General features: G+C 43.2%; 1 long non-coding RNA gene across 1 annotated transcript; it reads left to right on the top strand.

The window, feature by feature from the left end:
* Window positions 1-1,030: 1,030 nt before the first annotated feature.
* LOC120374946 lies at window positions 1,031-15,144 on the top strand. Its single transcript, XR_005586360.1, has 3 exons — window positions 1,031-1,141; window positions 5,230-5,360; window positions 14,939-15,144. It is a non-coding gene; the product is annotated as an uncharacterized LOC120374946 (long non-coding RNA).
* Window positions 15,145-17,610: the final 2,466 nt, after the last annotated feature.

The following is a 17,610-nucleotide window of genomic DNA, read 5'->3' as shown; positions in this document are numbered from 1 at the left end:
TGAGTCCCAATCCAGTGGCTTATTCATTAGGCAACACTGATTCCACTGAATAGCTTATATGCTATGGGCCAGATTCTGGTATCCTTATTCATGCTGAATAGTGCTTTGCTACATGGGTGATCCAATTGAAATCAAGGGAAAAGGCTCTTCCAACGGTGACGGGGGTGAAATCCTGGCTCTATTTAAGTCATTGACAAAAATTCCATTTGACTTAAATGAAGCCAGGATTTCACCGGAGGACTTAAAACTAAAATACAGTGGCAGCTGCCCTGAGACTGCAAGACAAGTAATTCAGACTGTACATGAAAGTCTAATAGTGTAGATTTCTAAGAAGAAAGATCGGGAGTGGAGAGAGGAAAATGCCAACTTCTATCTCTACTACATCAACATGTGTGTTATTAGCAAATTGATAGCATTACTTAGCTGCATCCTTTCATTGTGCAATAACTCAAGTGAAAGATTGTTTGATAAACTGATTAAACTGTCTGTGTCTGTTACAGTTGCAGAGATAAGTCAGGGTGGGATCATGTGATGCAAATCTTCATTAAATTCTGCAATGATTAAAACTCCTAGATTCTTTTTTAAAAAAAATTCCCACTACATTGGGAAGTCGTCTTTCCAAATTCCCCTTTTCATAATGTATTCCTTTTCTCCTCCAACCTACAAATCCTTGTACCTTAAAAACTGTCCCTCTAAACCAGTGGTAGGCAACCTGCAGCCCATCAGGATAATCTACTTGTGGGCCGCCAGACCATTTGTTTACATTTGCACAATGGCCCACAGCTCTCAGTGGCCGCGGTTAGCTGTTCCTGGCTGTAGTGGGGCAGCTGTCCCACTCCAGGAGAGCAGGGGTTAAAAGCAGCCCTTGGAGAGGGCTGTGGCTGGGACCCAATTAGAAAAGGTATTAAGAGCAGCTGAAGGAGGCTGATGAGGTAGTTGGCCCCAGGTGTGCCTGGCTCAATCTGGGCACAGCAGGCCCTGATAAAAGGACTGTGAGCCAGGAAACAGAAGTCTCACCCCAGCCTTGGAGTGGGAAGGATCTAGCTGCCTGACAGAGTACAGGGTTCCTGAAGCAGAGCAGTGCTGGGGAGCTCTGGCTGGATGAGTCCTCAGGCTGAGGCCTTGCTGAAGGCCAATGGAGGTACTGTGGCTGCAGGGAGACAGTAGGGCCTGCAAAGGCAGTAGGTCCAACTCTCTTGCCAGTGATGAGTGGCCATTACAGACTGCAGTTTGCCCCAGAGAATGGGGGCTAGATGACTGGCAGTAGCCACTGAGGCAAGTGGGCACAGAAGGTAGGGGGGTCCCATGGGAGGAGGGACTCAGAGTGTGGGGGCACTGCTGTGAGGTCGCACCCCAGGGTAAGGGGCATTGGGGTCTGGGAGGGACATGGGGCCTGAGGCAGGAGAGACACCAGCCAGCAGGAGGTGCTCCAAGCTCTGGAACTGAGCTAATTCCCAGACTGAGCAGCAGGAGGTGCCATGGCAGTGCATGCTCGATCTGCTACACTGGCCAATGGAATCGGCTTGGGCAAGCTGCAGGTTGCCCACCATTGCTCTAGACAAAGAGGGCTGGACACAGCTCCCTTCCAAAATCAACTGCGGGGTGGGGTTTGCTACACATCAGGTGTTCCTCTTCTCCTCAGTGGGTTAGCACATGGCCTGTTGAGCATTCTCAGGGATGGGCTCTGCATGTGTCTCATGATCTGTCCCAGTACTCTAGCCTTTGCTGAAACTAATCATTGTTCTCCTGCTTCCTCCCAAAGAGGATAGTGTTCCAAGCAAGTTCCACATTCCTTTTCTCCTCTCAGAAAAGTGCTGTCACTTGGGTTAGCAGGTAGCCCATTTTGACTGAGCCATTGGCAGTCTGTTCAGCCTACTATTCAGCTTGGAATAGAGATGAATAAAGGAGGGATATGATAGAGGTCTATAAAATCATGACTGGAGTGGAGAAAGTGAATATGGAAGTGTTATTTATTTCTTCACATAACACAACACCAGGGGTCACCCAATTAAATTAATAGGCAGCAGTTTTAAAACAAACAAAAGGAAATATTTCTTCACACAATGTAGCGGCAATGTGTGGAACTCATTGCCAGGAGATGTGAAGGCCAAAACTATAATTGGTTTAAAAAAATAATTAGATACGTGCCTGGAGGATAGGTCCATCAATGGCTATTAGCCAAGATGGCCAGGGATACAACCCCATGCTTTAGGTGCCCCTAGCCTCTGATTCCAGAAGCTGGGAATAGAGAACACTGTCTAGAACACTTGATGATTATCTGTTCTGTTCATTCCCTCTGCAGCACCTGGTATTGGCCACAGTCAGAAGACAGGATGCTAGGCTAAATGGACTACTGGTCTGACCCTGTATGACCGTTCTTGTGATCTCACACAGTCTTCCTAGGTCAGCCCTTTGTCCTTAATCTAGAATGGAGTCTACCTCCAGCCCTTCCATGTGGATCATATTGAACTGAGGCTAGGTCTTGAAGCTTCAGGAACAGTGAGACTTGTTGATATTTCCCTCTCACCAAGGCTGTCTCAGTGGTCTGAAGAAAAGCAGCCTACTTCCTGTGGCAGGTTTTCCTTTTTAAGCTCCCCTCTCCAGGCAGAACAAGCCTTGCAGATGCATCTCATTGGTGTTGAACAGGCCCAGAGGATCTCTAGTGTCCACTCTAGCAATGTGGGGTGTCTACCTTCAAAGGGATCATGCTTAGAATAGTGGTTTACACTGGTATTTTGGGAGAAAAGCCCTTTTGCATACAGAAATGCTACAAGGGTATGGTAGCCACAGTTGCCCCTGTCGCTTCACTTGGCAATTAATTGAGGATGGAAAATTGCACCTTCAGAACAAGAGGCTGGTTTTAAAAATCCTTGTCAGTCACTCTTGATCAGATTCTGCCTGTGGAAAAGCATTGGGTGACTCCACTGAAGTGGGTTTTAGCCCACGAAAGCTTATCCCCAAATAAATTTGAGTCTCTCAGGGCTTGGCTACACTTGCAAGTTGCAGCGCTGGTAGAGGCTTTCCAGCGCTGCAATTAGTAACCGTCCACACCTGCAAGGCACATCCAGCGCTGCAACTCCCTGGCTGCAGCGCTGGCTGTACACCTGGCCAGGTTGGGGTGTAGCGATTGCAGCGCTGGTGATCCAGCGCTGCTCATCAAGTGTGGACACACACCAGCGCTTTTATTGGCCTCCAGGGAATAAGGAGATATCCCAGAAAGCTTTTAACTAAATTACTCTCTTTGTTTTGTTATGCAGCCTCTCTTTGTTTTGTTGTGAACTCCGATCGGAGCTCCGTTGAACTGCTTATCTAAAAAACAAACACTGATCACAGCAAACAGGAGCTATCTGTACCTGGCTGTGAATGATCAAATGAGAGGCAGGGAGTGAATGTTTGCTTGACAGAGAAACAGCGTTGGAGGCAGGCTGTTTGCAATTAAGACCAAGGGTTCGTGAACATTTTGTGATTTTTCAATCCAGGAAGCTAAACTGTTGGCTCCAAAAATCCACTCTCTCTCTCTTCCCCGCTCCCTGTCACAGTACACCACAGGGAGTGAGTGAAACAGGGGGGAGTCCGGGAGTCCGTGTTGGAGGCAGGCTGTTTGCAATTAAGAGTTAAGACTAAGGGCTCACGAACATTTTGTGATTTTTCAATCCAGGAAACTAACACACAGTGTTGGCTCCAAAAATCCACTCTCTCGCTCTTCCCCGCTCCCTGTCACAGTACACCACCCTCCACCCCCCTCTTTTGAAAAGCATGTTGTTGCCACTTGAATGCTGGGATAGCTGCCCATAATGCAGCACTCCCAACAGCACTGCAAATGTGGCCACACACACCAGTGCTGGTAGCTGTGAGTGTGGCCACACACCAGTGCTGCTCCTACACAGCTGGATGACCAGCGCTGCAAACCGTAAGTGTAGCCAAGCCCTCAGGTGCTACAAGTACTCCTCGTTCTCTTTGCTGAAAGGAAGTATCCGTTCAGAATAGGAAGCCACAATGGCCACTGGAGGGTCATACCTTTAGTAGACCAGTATTTGTAGAGGTGGTTTTGGAGTTAAAATTGATACGCTGACATGATTTACAACGTTCCAAGGTAAAATACAGTGAATTACAGACTATGGGCCTTGTTCTCATTCACACTAAAGCCAGGTTCCTAATTATTTTTGATAACAATACAGAGAAATTGAAATCTTTATATAGGGGTAAAGATCTTGAACATTATTATAAGATATTCATTACTATGCAAACAAACAAGCTTTCATGCATTGCCAAGCATGACAGTTTTCCTGCTCAAATTAAGTTTTTAAATTGAAGAAATGAATGAATTGTGCTCAGATGAATATTTGATTCCCAGGATACTGTGGGTTTCTTTTTGATGGATTTCCCCTTCAACAGCCAAATTCTGCCCTTGGATCCATACAGACACAGCTCCCACTCTAAGCCTCCAGACTGCTGAATAAGCACTGCATGCTGGGGAAGTTTGGAAATACTTTTGATCATGGTGTGTCAAAATAGGAACTAGCCATTTCACCCTTCACAAGGCAGAGCTACTGGTATAAAAAGAACATTAAATACAAGAGAGGTTCTTGTGTTCAGTACAGATTTAGAGACTAATCCAAAGACCAAAGAAATACTCTATTGACTTCACTGGGCTTTGGATCAGACCCTTAGAGCCAAATCCTGCTTTCAGGTGCACAAGTACAGCACCTATTAAGTATAGCACGAGTAGGTGGATGCATGTTGGGGTAAAATAAGGCCCTGACAACTAAAATGGTCATATTAAACACTATGGTACAAATTCAGATCTCAGTTAGGTTAATATGACTTCAATGGACTTTCACCAGCACACCTTAAAACAAAAATAGGCCCTGTATAGGATATCAGGCTGTTGTAATATCTTTTCTTATTTATTGCTCAGGATAATATTTCTAACATATCCAGTGTATTTATTAACTAAAAAAATCTTTCAGAACCTATTTTTGTTTTAATCACTTAGTGGGATTAGTGTACAGTTTGCACATTTGTATCCAGCCTCTAAACTTTAAATGGTTTATTAGCCAATACAGTAAGTAGGAAGAAAAATCCTCCAGTTCTATGACTATGTACTAATACAGATCTGACATTTATTGAAGCACCCAAGAGTAGATTGAACTGACTGTTTGGCACTGATGTCACTTCAGCTTCTTTATGTTAGCAAAGTTATTCAGATTCTCTTTCCTTTCCTTTCAGATGACTTTGCAGGGTGACGTACATTCACCTGTAGCCATAAAAACATAAAGCCGAAGAACAAACACATTTTATGGGAACAATTTCTGTGCCAACAGATGAACACAAATATTGTAACATTGAACTTTATGCAGGTGGGTGAGTTTTTCAGAGGTTTAGTGTATGTTTGCAGTCCCAGCCTGTCAGTGGTTTCCCCAGGAATTGAAATTAGGGGTGGGGGTGTTTGAATTTACAGGGTGTGTGTGTGTCAGGACTCATGAGATATATAAAAGAGAGATGAATAAAGTAAATGTTTTGTTAGGATAATGCAAATTTATCATAAGGATAATGCAAGTTACACCAAAACACGTAACAGGTCTAGATTTCTAAAAAAATATTAATTTTTTAAAAAAATGTATTTAATTTAAATTGACTTTTGAAAAGTAAGCCATCATGAGATAAGAGGGAAGTCCTCTCACAGATCAGTAACTGGTTAAAAGATGGGAAACAATATAAGAATACATTATCAGTTTTCAGAATGGAGAGAGATAAATAGTGGTATCCCTGAGGGGTCAGTACTGGGACTATTATTGTTCAACATACTCATAAATGATCTGGAAAATGGGTAAACAGTGAGGTGGCAAAATTTGCAGATGATACAAAACTATTCAAGATAGTTAAGTCCCAGGCAGACTGAAGAGTTACAAAGGGATCTCACAAAACTGGGTGACTGGGCAACAAAAATGGCAGATGAAATTCAGTGTTGATAAATGCAAAGCAATGCACATTGGAAAACAATCTCAACTATACATACAAAATGAAGGAATCTGAATTAGCTGTTAACACTCAAGAAAGAGATCTTGGAGTCATTGTGGATAGTTCTCTGAAAACATCCACTCAATGTGCAGCGGCAGTCAATGATTCTCAACATTCTGTTTGCTTTTTTAAAAAGAACAGGAGGTGGGTATTGTAGTTTTAAGAATGCTTGATAGAGATCTTGTAGGTGTTTGTCTCTGTCTGAGGGATTGGAGCAAATGTGGTTGTATCTTAGAGCTTGGCTGTAGACAACGGATCGTGTGGTGTGTCCTGTATGGAAGCTGGAAGCATGTAGGTAAGAATAGCAATCAGTAGGTTTCCGGTATAGGATGGTGTTTATGTGACCATCACTTATTAGCACAGTAGTGTCAAGGAAATGGACTGCTTGTGTGGATTGGTCTAGGCTGAGGTTGATGGTGGGATGGAAATTGTTGAAAGCCTCAAGGGCTTCTTTTCCATGGGTCCAGATAATGAAGATGTCATCAATGTAGCACAAGTAGAGTAGCGGCGTTAGGGGATGGGAGCTAAGGAAGCGTTGTTCTAAGTCCGCCATAAAAATGTTGGCATACTATGGGGCCATGCGGGTACCCATAGCAGTGCCACTGACTTGAAGGTATATTTTGTCCCCAAATGTGAAATAGTTGTGGGTGAGGACAAAGTCGCAAAGTTCAGTCACCAGGTTTGGCATGTAACTAGTTCACAAAACTGGGGATGGGGTGAATTCAGGGGGCGGGGTGTAGGGAAATCACTGCAGCCTGTGCAAAAAGGACCAAGTTTTGTTTGTCTTCCATACACAATCTCTATGGGATAATTTGTCTGAGTAAGAGGAGCAGGATATCAGCTAAAATGTGGAGCTTCGAGTGTGCTAAATGAAGAGACTATTAAACTTCATTTACCATTTACAGAAAAAATAGGATAAAATCAATGTGTGTGTGTGTGTGTGTGTGTGTGTATGTGCATGTTTCTGACTCAAGACAATATTTATAACCAATCTGATTCCATCAGATTAAATACTATCTACAGGCAAGTCGCATCTTAGGTGCATTTAACATGCGTGAATTCAGCTTCGCGAGGTCGGCAAAAACAGGGGGAAAAAAAAGAAAAATAACAATATAAAAAATGCATCCGTAGTGCAGGTGATTCCGCCCGCCATTCAACTCAATGAGTGTTTCATTATACGTGGTTTTCGCTTTATGCGCTAACCGCGGAACGGAACCCCCGTGTAAGATGTGACTTGCCTGTACGTGCTTTAATGCTCCTATCACCACAGTATCTGAACACCTCACGGTCATTACTGTATTCTCAGAACAGCCTTGTGAGGTAGGAAAGTACTAGTGTCCCCATTTTACAGATGGAGAACTGAGACACAAGGAAAAATGAAATGACTTGCCCAAGGATACATAAGTCTGTTGCAGGCTCATCCATTGAACTCAGTTCTCCTGAGTCCCTATCCAGTGCCTTAACCAAAAGCCCATGCTTCCTTGTATCCCTCTGCCTGTTTCCAGTTTTGGTCTGATATGCTTTTTGTCTCTAATGCGCACAAAGCAGGACACAGAGTTTTAAGAGAAGCTGCTGTCCTAAGCTCTGACCTTTCTTGGGTTTTGTTTCCTGCTCTGTGCAAGGAATGAGTATAAAAATAAGTGTTTGAAAGTGAAGGAGACCTAACGAAGAGGTGCTAGCTAAGAGTCAGTGAGAAGTCAACCCCTATTAAGCTGGCACTGCTTTTCTCCTTTGGAGTGCCCATCAGACATGAAGCAAACCTTATGAAATTCACCCATCACTAGAGATTAGTTTCTTGACTGGCTGATCCAACCCACCCTGTGCTGTATAAAATCAAACTACTTTATGAAAAAAGGAATTTAGTCTCAGCTCCTTTTTTTTTCAGTGAAACTTATTGGAAATATAGCCTTTTAGAAAAGACGCAAAGTTATAAGCTTAACATTAAAGCTGAAATGGAGAGTTTCAATAAGATGAGAAAAGTAGTGATGCACAAAAGCCTTATCTTTGCCTTTTAGCTGCCAATTGGGTACAAGTTAACTACAGAATTCAGATTTGTGCTGGGTTTCTTTGAATTAGAAATGAATAGGAAAAAAATCTTGTGACAGCGATGCAATTCCCAGAAACAATCCCACCAATCTTGGATCATGTTTACGGGGCTTAATTTATATTGTCTTGCTCTGTGTAGAGTAATTCTGATCTGCTAATTAGAAAAGTTGAAAGTATTCCCCAGCCATACCTTACACATCAAACATTTTTAGTGCAGAGTGATAAGCTCAGTAAGCAAAGCCAACAAAAGCCTGTGCTGGAAAGGCAGAGGTATGTAGATAGGGAAAAGGGCTCTAGAAAGGAAATCTGACTTGATTGAATTCTTGGTTAAAAATAACAAGAAGGTAACTGTCTCCCTTTGGTATTCTGAATATAATGCTTTCCTCTCTCTCTCTTTTGATCCAGAATTTCCGTATTTCTGAAACTTACACTTCTTCTTTCCCTCTTACTCTATTAACTGGACATCTTTCCTTTACTGAAACAGACAGCCAGTGTTTGTCTGGTTAGCATAAAGATTTTATTTTTAATTAAATATCTCATTTTTTTGTAAAAAAAAAGGAAAGGATATTTATTTTTTATTTATTGATTTTGGCAGCAGGTTTAAAACAAATAAAAGGAAGTTCTTTTAGTGTAAGTTTCAGAAAGTTCTTCATTTGGTGACCCCTAGTTCTTGTATTATGGGAATAAGTAAATAACTTTTCCTTATCCACTTTCTCAACATCACTCATGATTTTATATACCTCTATCATGTCCCCCCTTAGTCTTCTCTTTTCCAATCTTTCCTCATATGGGACCCTCTCTAAACCCCTAATCATTTTAGTAGTATCTTAGAGCTTGGCTGTAGACAACGGATCGTGTGGTGTGTCCTGTATGGAAGCTGGAGGCATGTAGGTAAGAATAGCAGTCAGTAGGTTTCCGGTATAGGATGGTGTTTATGTGACCATCACTTATTAGCACAGTAGTGTCAAGGAAATGGACTGCTTGTGTGGATTGGTCTAGGCTGAGGCTGATGGTGGGATGGAAATTGTTGAAAGCCTCAAGGGCTTCTTTTCCATGGGTCCAGATAATGAAGATGTCATCAATGTAGCGCAAGTAGAGTAGTGGCGTTAGGGGATGGGAGCTAAGGAAGCGTTGTTCTAAGTCAGCCATAAAAATGTTGGCATACTATGGGGCCATGCCCCAGGTTCAGCACATCCTTATCCCCACTTTCACGTTACAATTGTTCTGGTAGTAACCCACTTTATGAGCAAATCCCACAGGATTTTGGGGCGCTGGAGGGTGTGACACTCTGTATTTCGGGAGAACACTCAGCACCCCTATGTTCATCCTTAAAAAATGATTGTGTGGTATCCAGTGCAAAGTTTGTCATGTTGGGTGTCTTCAGAAGGCTCATGATGCACTGAGCATTGTTGTTATAGTGATGTTATAGTAATTGTTACAGCAATGTTATAGGTTATAATTTCATATATATAGTTATGAGGCTGAAAATGTATCCTCGTGGCCTAAAGCAAGCTCAGGCAAAAACTCTCCAAGAGCAGAGAGGCAGTTCACACCTCATCAGGGCATGTATGAGACAAACCCAGCCCTGCCTCACAGGAACAAAGGACGCTGGCCTAGGCAGCAACAAAAGGATCTGTTGGACTCTCGAGTGAGTCACTCCCCTTTCCTTGTGCAGTTTGGTACTGCGATGAGGGTAATGCTCACCTGACTTTGAAGGGGGGGGGGGGCGGCAAAGCCAAGAGGGAAGAAAGAACATGATAAAAGGGAGAGATGTTTGCCAGGCTCTTCCTTTCTCTTCCATCTCCATCTACAGACACCACACCAAGTGACTGAAGCACTGATCAAAGGGGAGATCCTGGCTGAAGAGCAACCAGCCAGCCTGTAGTGAGAAGCATCTAAGTTTGTAAGGGCATTAAAAGTGTTAAGATCAGCTTAGAATGCATTTTGTTTGTATTTCATTTGACCAAATCTGACTTGTTTTGCTTTGACTTATAATCACTTAAAATTTCTTTGTAATTAATTAATCTGTTTATTCTACCTGAAGCAGTGTGTTTGGTTTGAAGCATGTCAGAGACTCCCCTTGGGATAACAAGCCTGGTACATATCAATTTCTTTGTTAATTTGACAAACTCATATAAGCTTGCGGCGTCCAGTGGGCATAACAGGACACTGCAAGATGGAGTTTCCTAGGGTTGTGTCTAGGACTGGAGATATTGACTAGTGTCATTTAGTTGCACAATCTAGGGAGCAGCTTACATGCCAGAGGCTGTGTGAACAGCCCAGGAGTGGGGGGTCTCACAGCAGAGTAGGGTAAGGTTGGTTCCCAGAGTCAAGAATTGGAGCGACCTAGCAGATCACCAGTCCAGATAACACCGGAATGGAACGTCACACAGGGATCTTTAGCTTAGGTATGAGGAGTATTGCTGCAGAGAGAGCGAGAGAGAAAAGCAACCAGCTTAACCATGAAAGTTATTTAATGCCAGGTAATCACCATACAAGGGAAGCCAAACAAACAAAACCGTTATAATGTTAAACCTAACTTAAATTTGATTACAAAAGTCAGGTTTAGAAAACTATAACTGATCATACAAGTCAGGGTCAGAAGGCTCTACCTAAAGAGAGAGAAAGTTGGGTTTTTACCACTCTGTGAAGCTTGAATCAATCGGGGTTCCCAGATGATGGTGGTAGCTAAGGGTCTGGAGTGCTGGAGACAGGCAGAGCCCCCAGCACGATCAGTCAGGAGAAGATGAAGTCCCAATGAAATTGATGCGGATTTTGGATCCATGCATCAGAGCACTTACTTGAGTGTGGGTTGGGGTTTTTGTAGGGAAAGAACAATGGTTCAAGGGAGAACACTAGATTTGTTTGTGGGTAAACTGATGGCTCAAGGGAGTATACCAAAGTTGTTTTGTTCAGGCTAGACAATAGGTACTGATCATTCCTGGCTATGGGCATTGCTCCTTCAAGGGAGCTCACAATGCAATTGGGTAGCTTCAGTATTTTGGATACTAATAAAGGATTTATTACTAGAATTGGTCTGATAACAACTGACCTGGGTGTGTGCAGGTGTGGGTTCATTGACATCTGGAGCAGAGCTCCCCCCATCATGCAGTGCTTCCCTGCTTTTCTGTTCCCAGAGTTCTGTGTGGTTCTTGCCTTGGAATCTCTGTTCTCCATTCTGTATGCTAATGGAGATGCCTTCCTGTCCCATCTCCAATGCAGATGAGGCTAGGGAAGTTTCCTTAATCCTGTCACCCTTGTTTTTTTTGGAGGGAGAGGGGGGTTAAGCGTGTCTCTCCCTGTCTTTTCATTGCTTTTTGTATGTCTTTCTTCTGATTGGCTTTGGTTCAAGCAGAGGCTGGGCGGGTCTTTCGTGAGTCAGACAGGCTGGGTACTGCACCCTGGGTCCCCAAGAACATAGAGCTGACAGGTAACACATTGTATCACTGGTGAGATAAAATCAGGATTGAATTAATTGCGTATCTGGCCCTTGAAAGGGCTCCCCAAAATTTGCAAATATTCACATATGTATTCTATCCATGGCCATTTCTAGTCGTCATCCGTTCCTGTTCCCATTACTAACAGAACAGGTGGAATTGCTGAAGCTGTTGAAATCTGAACATTCATAGTGTATCAGCATAAAAGTAATTTAGAACAGGTGGTCATGTAATTGTGATGCAGGGACGATTCAGTGTTCATTGTCCTTTCCAGTAATACTGCTACATGTGCAGTTTGGGTGGAATTAAGAGCAGGAAGGTGTAAATACACTATTAGTTTGAATATACACCATGTGGAAGTATTATTGGAATGAAAACTTGCTCTAGTGTTTATTTACACTGTTTGATCTTGATTATTTCCATGTTAGAGAGAGAGAGAGGGAGGGGATTTGTAACTAGATTTATATTAACCTTTAGGATCTGCTCCCCCTGTTCTAGCACTCTAAAATGAAGAATAGATACCAAATAAACTTATTTCTAGTTCTCCCTGCAAAAGAAAAACCATGTCTATCTCCACTTCCACTCCTTCCTTCTTTCACCCTCTATCAACATGTCCTCCTTTGTACCCCCACCAGGGCCGGCTCCAGACCCCAGCGCGGCAAGCACGCGCGTGGGGCGGCCCTTTCCCGGGGGGGCGGCAGGCTGGGCCGGCGGACCTGCTGCAGTCATGCCTGCGGGAGGTCCACCGGAGCCCCGGTACGACTGGACCTGCCGCAGTCATGCCTGCGGAGGGGGCGCTCGTCCCATGGGTCAGCTGGACCTCCCGCAGGCATGACTGCGGCAGCTCAAGCGGAGCCGTCGGACCTGCGAACCGTCCGCAGCCGCGGGAGGTCCAGCTGAGCCGCGCGACCAGCGGACCCTCTGCAGCCATGCCCGCGGGAGGTCCGCTGCTCCCGCGGCTCCGGGGCGCCTCCCGCGCATGACTGCTTGGGGCGGCCAAAAAGGTAGAGCCGCCCCTGACCCCCACATTACTGAGTGCTGAAAGAACCTCTTTTTTCCAGCAACTTGAGAGCCTCATGCTTCCCAAGTGTCTTACCTCAGCAGCCCTCTGCTTGCCATCACAATTACAATTCAGGCGCTTTCAGAGATTTTTAAAGCATAAAGAGATCATTAGATCATCTATTCTGACCTCCTGTCTAACCTAGGCCATAGAATTTCACCCAATGACTTCTATATTGAGCCTAAAAACTTGTGTTTGACTTGAAGCCATCAAGAAATGGAGAGTCCACCACTTCCCTTGGTAGTTTGTTCCAATGGTTAATCACACCCACTGTTAAAAATTAGTACCTTATATCTAATTTGAATGTATGTGGTTTTAACTTTCACCCATGGATTCTTATGCCTTTCTCCTATAAATACCTGTACCTATTGGGTTCCGGGCTATAAATACCTGTAGTGGGGTAGTTACCCTGCTCTGGTGGAAAAAGCTAGGCTGATTGGGGCCACTCCCAATTAGGCCACAGGTGGCCCTATAAAAGAGCTGTGAGGTAGAATTGAGACAGTCTCCCTTTAGCCTTGGAGGGAGAAGGGCCTAGCTGCCTGGGAATAGAGTACCTAAAGTAGGGCAAGAGGAACTCCAGCCTAGCAATGCTCTGGGCTGAGGCCTTGATAAAGCCTATGCAGATACTGGGGCTGGGAAGTGCAGCCTGGGGTTAGGCAGAGGCAGCTGGTCCAACCTCCTTGCCAGTGATAAGTGGCCATTACAGAGTGCAGTTTGCCCCAGTGAAAGCAGGCTAGATGATTGGCAGTAGCCACTGAGGCAAGGTGGGCATAAGGGGAGGGGGTTCCCCTGGGAGGGGAGACCCAGACTGTGGGAGTACTGCTGCGGGGAGAACCCTAAGGTAAAAGGCACCGGGGTCTGGCAGTGATGGGGGGCCTGAAGCAGGTGAGCCAGCGGCCAGCAGAGAGTGTTCTGAGGCTGGACAAGAGCTAATTCCTGAGGAAACCAGCAGGAGGCGCTGCACCAGTGAGTCTGTAATTGCTACAATACCCCTTTTGTCATGTATTGAAGATGTGTGGAATTGCAAGCTATCACTTTAAGAGAGTGTGTGTTGAGGAAGGGGTTTCCCTGGTGCTGTTTGCAGACTGGAGAGCTCTGTAGAGAAATGTGCAATTAAAGTCAATCTAGAAAGAGCAAGCCTGGAACAAGGTGGGATGAATTATGGCTCTTTGCTGTAGGGAGCAGCTTGTTTGGTCTCTCTCTGGATTTAGTTACTGTATTTTAAGCATAAAAGTAGCAGTACATTGCAACCTTCCAGCAAGAGTATATTATGTTTGTATATGTCTTCTCTTTGTGTAGCCTATGAACAGAACACCTTTAGTATCTAGGAGTTTCTTCCTGTGAAGGTATTTATGTCATAATTAAGTTACCTCTCAATCTTCTTTTGATAAGCTAAATAGATGGAGATCTTCAAGCCTCTCACTGAATCACTTTTGGGGCTTTTCTCTGAACCCTTTCTGATTTTTTTTCAACATCCTTTTAAAATATGTGGTTATCAGAAATGGAGACAGTATTCCAGTAGCTGTCTCATCAATGCTGGATAAAAGGAAGAATCATCTCCCTTCTACTCACCGCACCTGTGTTTATACATCTAAGTATTGCATTAACCTTTTTTTGCCATGGCATTGCACTGGGAGCTCATGTTAAGTTTTTGTCCACTATGATTCCCTAAATCCTCTTCAGAATCTCTGCTTTCCAGCAGATAAGATCCCCTATTCTGTAGGTATGGCCTGCATTCTTAGATGTTTGACCCTGCATTTGGTTGTATTAAAATGCACTATGTTTGAATGGGCCTAGCTTACCTTGCTATCCAGATTGTGCTATATGACTGCCCTGTACTCATCACCATTTACCACTCCCACCAATCCTTGTGGCATCTACAAAATTTATCAGCAGTGATTTTTATATGCACTTACAGATTATTAATAAAAAATATTGAATAGCATCAGGAGCAGAACTGATCCATACAGAAGCCCCTATTCAATGATGATTCTCCACTGACAACTGCTTTTTTTTTTTGAGATCTGTCAGCAACAGTTCTTGATGTTGTATAATTCTAGTTTTTAATCAATGTTTAGTTTTTTAGATCATAAATTAAGTCAATAAGCCTTCATTGACATAAGCTATACAAATGTTGCCTAAGCGTAAAAACAAGACAGAGAATTCAGGTATCTTCAGAGGTAGACAGGCTAGGGCTATGCAATGATTGGGGTCTCATCCCCATGTCCATTCATCATTGCTTTCCATTCCAGATCTAATGGCAGGATGCTACATAGTATGACACATCTCTACTATCTCTCTCACATTGCTGGCAATGACCCATTTTCTTATCCATAGCCTGACTTCCCAATGTCACCTGCTTTCCCCTCTACAGGTTCCCAGACAAAAAGAGGAGGCAGGAACTTGCAGCAGAAGGACTTGAGTCATGCTGGGAGTGCAGTCATGTGGCAGAAGGGGACATTTGTGGCTCTGGGGACACAGAGCCAGGCATACCTTACTGCAGACAAGTGTCCTAACCTAGACCTCCCTCGTGTACACCCTGGTGGCTAGAAACCCTCCTTTCTTCTGGTATAGTCAGTATCCCACACAGGCAAATGCTTCATTTTCTGAAAGTAGCCAGTCCAACTTCCTGGACATTTGCCAGTATCCTAAGGGTTAAGAAATATATAAAAGAGGGGAAATAAACTTACAAAAATAGCCAGAAACTAAGAATCTCCTACAACTGCAAAAAGCTGATAAAATGCAGGTGTGTCCCATATGAGCAAGGGAGTGTGAGGCCATAATACAAGAGCTATAACATTGATACATTAATCCCAAGGGGTATTTGAGCATCTGCTGTATTGAAGGAAGAAATGTTTTTCTTTTATTGTGGAGGCTAAGCAAAGGAACATGAACCTAAAGCATATATATATAAATTTGAGTAATCAAAAAACTGGGAGAAAAATATAAACACTTTAATAGATTTTGAAACAATTTTCATTCCACAGGTTTTGAAAAGGAACATTTTTCTATGTGTGTGACATCTTTTGAGAATGTTCACTGAAGATTTTCTAAATTAAATTATTTTGGTAATTATTCACTTTTTCAATTTTCTTTTCCTTTCCTCCTTCCTCCTTTTCCTACTTGTCTCTGAAAAAGGGGAGAAAAGGGGGAAATAGATTTAAAAACACCCTAAAAAGCAAAACTTTTCAATTTCTAATTTCACTGAAAAAAATGGAGAATTTGGAAATTCTAATTTTCATGAAAATATTGAATTTCAAAATAGGCCATGAAATGGACAGTAATGACAAAGAGCCATGGGGATAAACCCCCAACCATTGTGTAGCCCTATCCAGATGCCTCTGACAGATGCCAGAAAGTCCTGTCTATATACTTGTATAGTTTTTCATACCAATAAACCTGAGCTGAATTGAATTTTTTATTTAAAAAATTAACATTTTGATTATTGTATAATGCTAGTTTTTAATTTAATATTTGCTTTATTGATGAAGCAGCTGACAGATCTAAAAAAATGTTGTCAGTAGGAATCATCACTGAATGCAGGTGTTTTAGTGGGGTACCAGAGGGATCAGTTCTAAGCATGATACTAGTCAATATTTTTATGACCAGATCTGTCAATCAGTGAGGCATAATCTCTCTCAACAAAAGTGCAGAACAATAGCAAACACTAAGCCCAAATTCTAGCTAGGCATACACCTGCTATAAACCATTTCACATTTATTGTAGGATGATTAGAAATCACGTGTACTGTGGTCCCTCTACGGCAGCAGTTCTCAAACTGTGGGTCAGGACCCCAAAGTGGGTTGTGACCCCATTTTAATAGGGTCACCAGGGTCAGCATTAGATTTGCTGGGACCCAGAGCTGAAGCCTGATCTCCACCTCCAGCCAGAGTGGTGGGGCTCATGCTACAGCCCCCTCTGTCCCCCACCTGAGGCAGTGGGGGTTGGTCTTCCCCTCCCCCCCACCTGGGTCATGTAGTAACTTTGTTGTCAGAAGGGAATCATGGTGCAATGAAGTTTGAGAACCCCTGCTCTACAGAAAGACCACTTGAGAGGTCCTTTGGGACCAAAGCTGTTGAATAGTGTAAGTGGGGTATGGGTTGAGGGGCCGAACAACATGGTCTGTATTCACATGCAGCTGTCCAGATCCAGTCATGGTGACTGCATACACCTACTGTGCATTTGAATTCTATTGTTGCCATAGACAGAATGCAGGGTTGGTACCAGCAACAATATGATTGAATGTTAATTATACTTTTGCACATGTTTGGGGGGAATGGAGTTAAGTCACTTGCCCTGCATTAACCAGAATATTATAGCTTGCTGAGACATAATATGTTTGTGCTACTTTCTGTGTTATTTTTACAAGCTTGCAAGATTTCTGTCTCACCCACTAGTTGAAATGTGTAGTCTCCAATCCAAATCACTGTATGCAACCTGTTAGTGATATGCATTGAGATGTCCACTCTGTCACCAGGGAGGTGGGCATACTTGTGTTTAGAGTACACAAAAAGCATCTCAGAATAGACTCCACCTTTCTACTTGCTAAACCGTTAGCATGAGACTTTCAAAGCATTAAAATGGGAATTGGGCTTCTAGATGCTATCCTTTAGATAGCTTTGAAAGTACCATAAGGTGGGAGAGGACACAGTCATTTAGATAGAAATTTGATAGCCCAAGATGACTAGGGGCTAGTAGCTAATTTTGATTTTAGATTATATAATCATTCAATAGAAAATATTTGGGGGTAGGCTGGAGCTTTATACTTATGGGTATTCATCGTGATTGCTGGGATTACTATAGCTAGAGATAGGATCTCATAAGTGTTTTACAGAATAGAGCTGGCACAGCATTTTCCCAGTAATAGAGACCTTGATTTTTCCAATGAATGTTTGACGCTTCTGCTGTTAAGAAACCCAGGTTTCACAGATAATTAAATGTTGCTTAAAAATCAGCACTAAGGGATTTGGTCTTTTTATTTTATTTAGACAGTACAGATTAAAAAGGGGAGAGAGAAAGGAGATTTGGCTTATTGATCACACATTG

The sequence above is a fragment of the Mauremys reevesii genome, linkage group 11, assembly GCF_016161935.1.
Source record: "Mauremys reevesii isolate NIE-2019 linkage group 11, ASM1616193v1, whole genome shotgun sequence".
Lineage (NCBI taxonomy): Eukaryota > Metazoa > Chordata > Testudines > Geoemydidae > Mauremys > Mauremys reevesii.
Note: the sequence above shows the minus strand (reverse complement) of the source record. Positions and strands in the feature narration are given on the sequence as shown.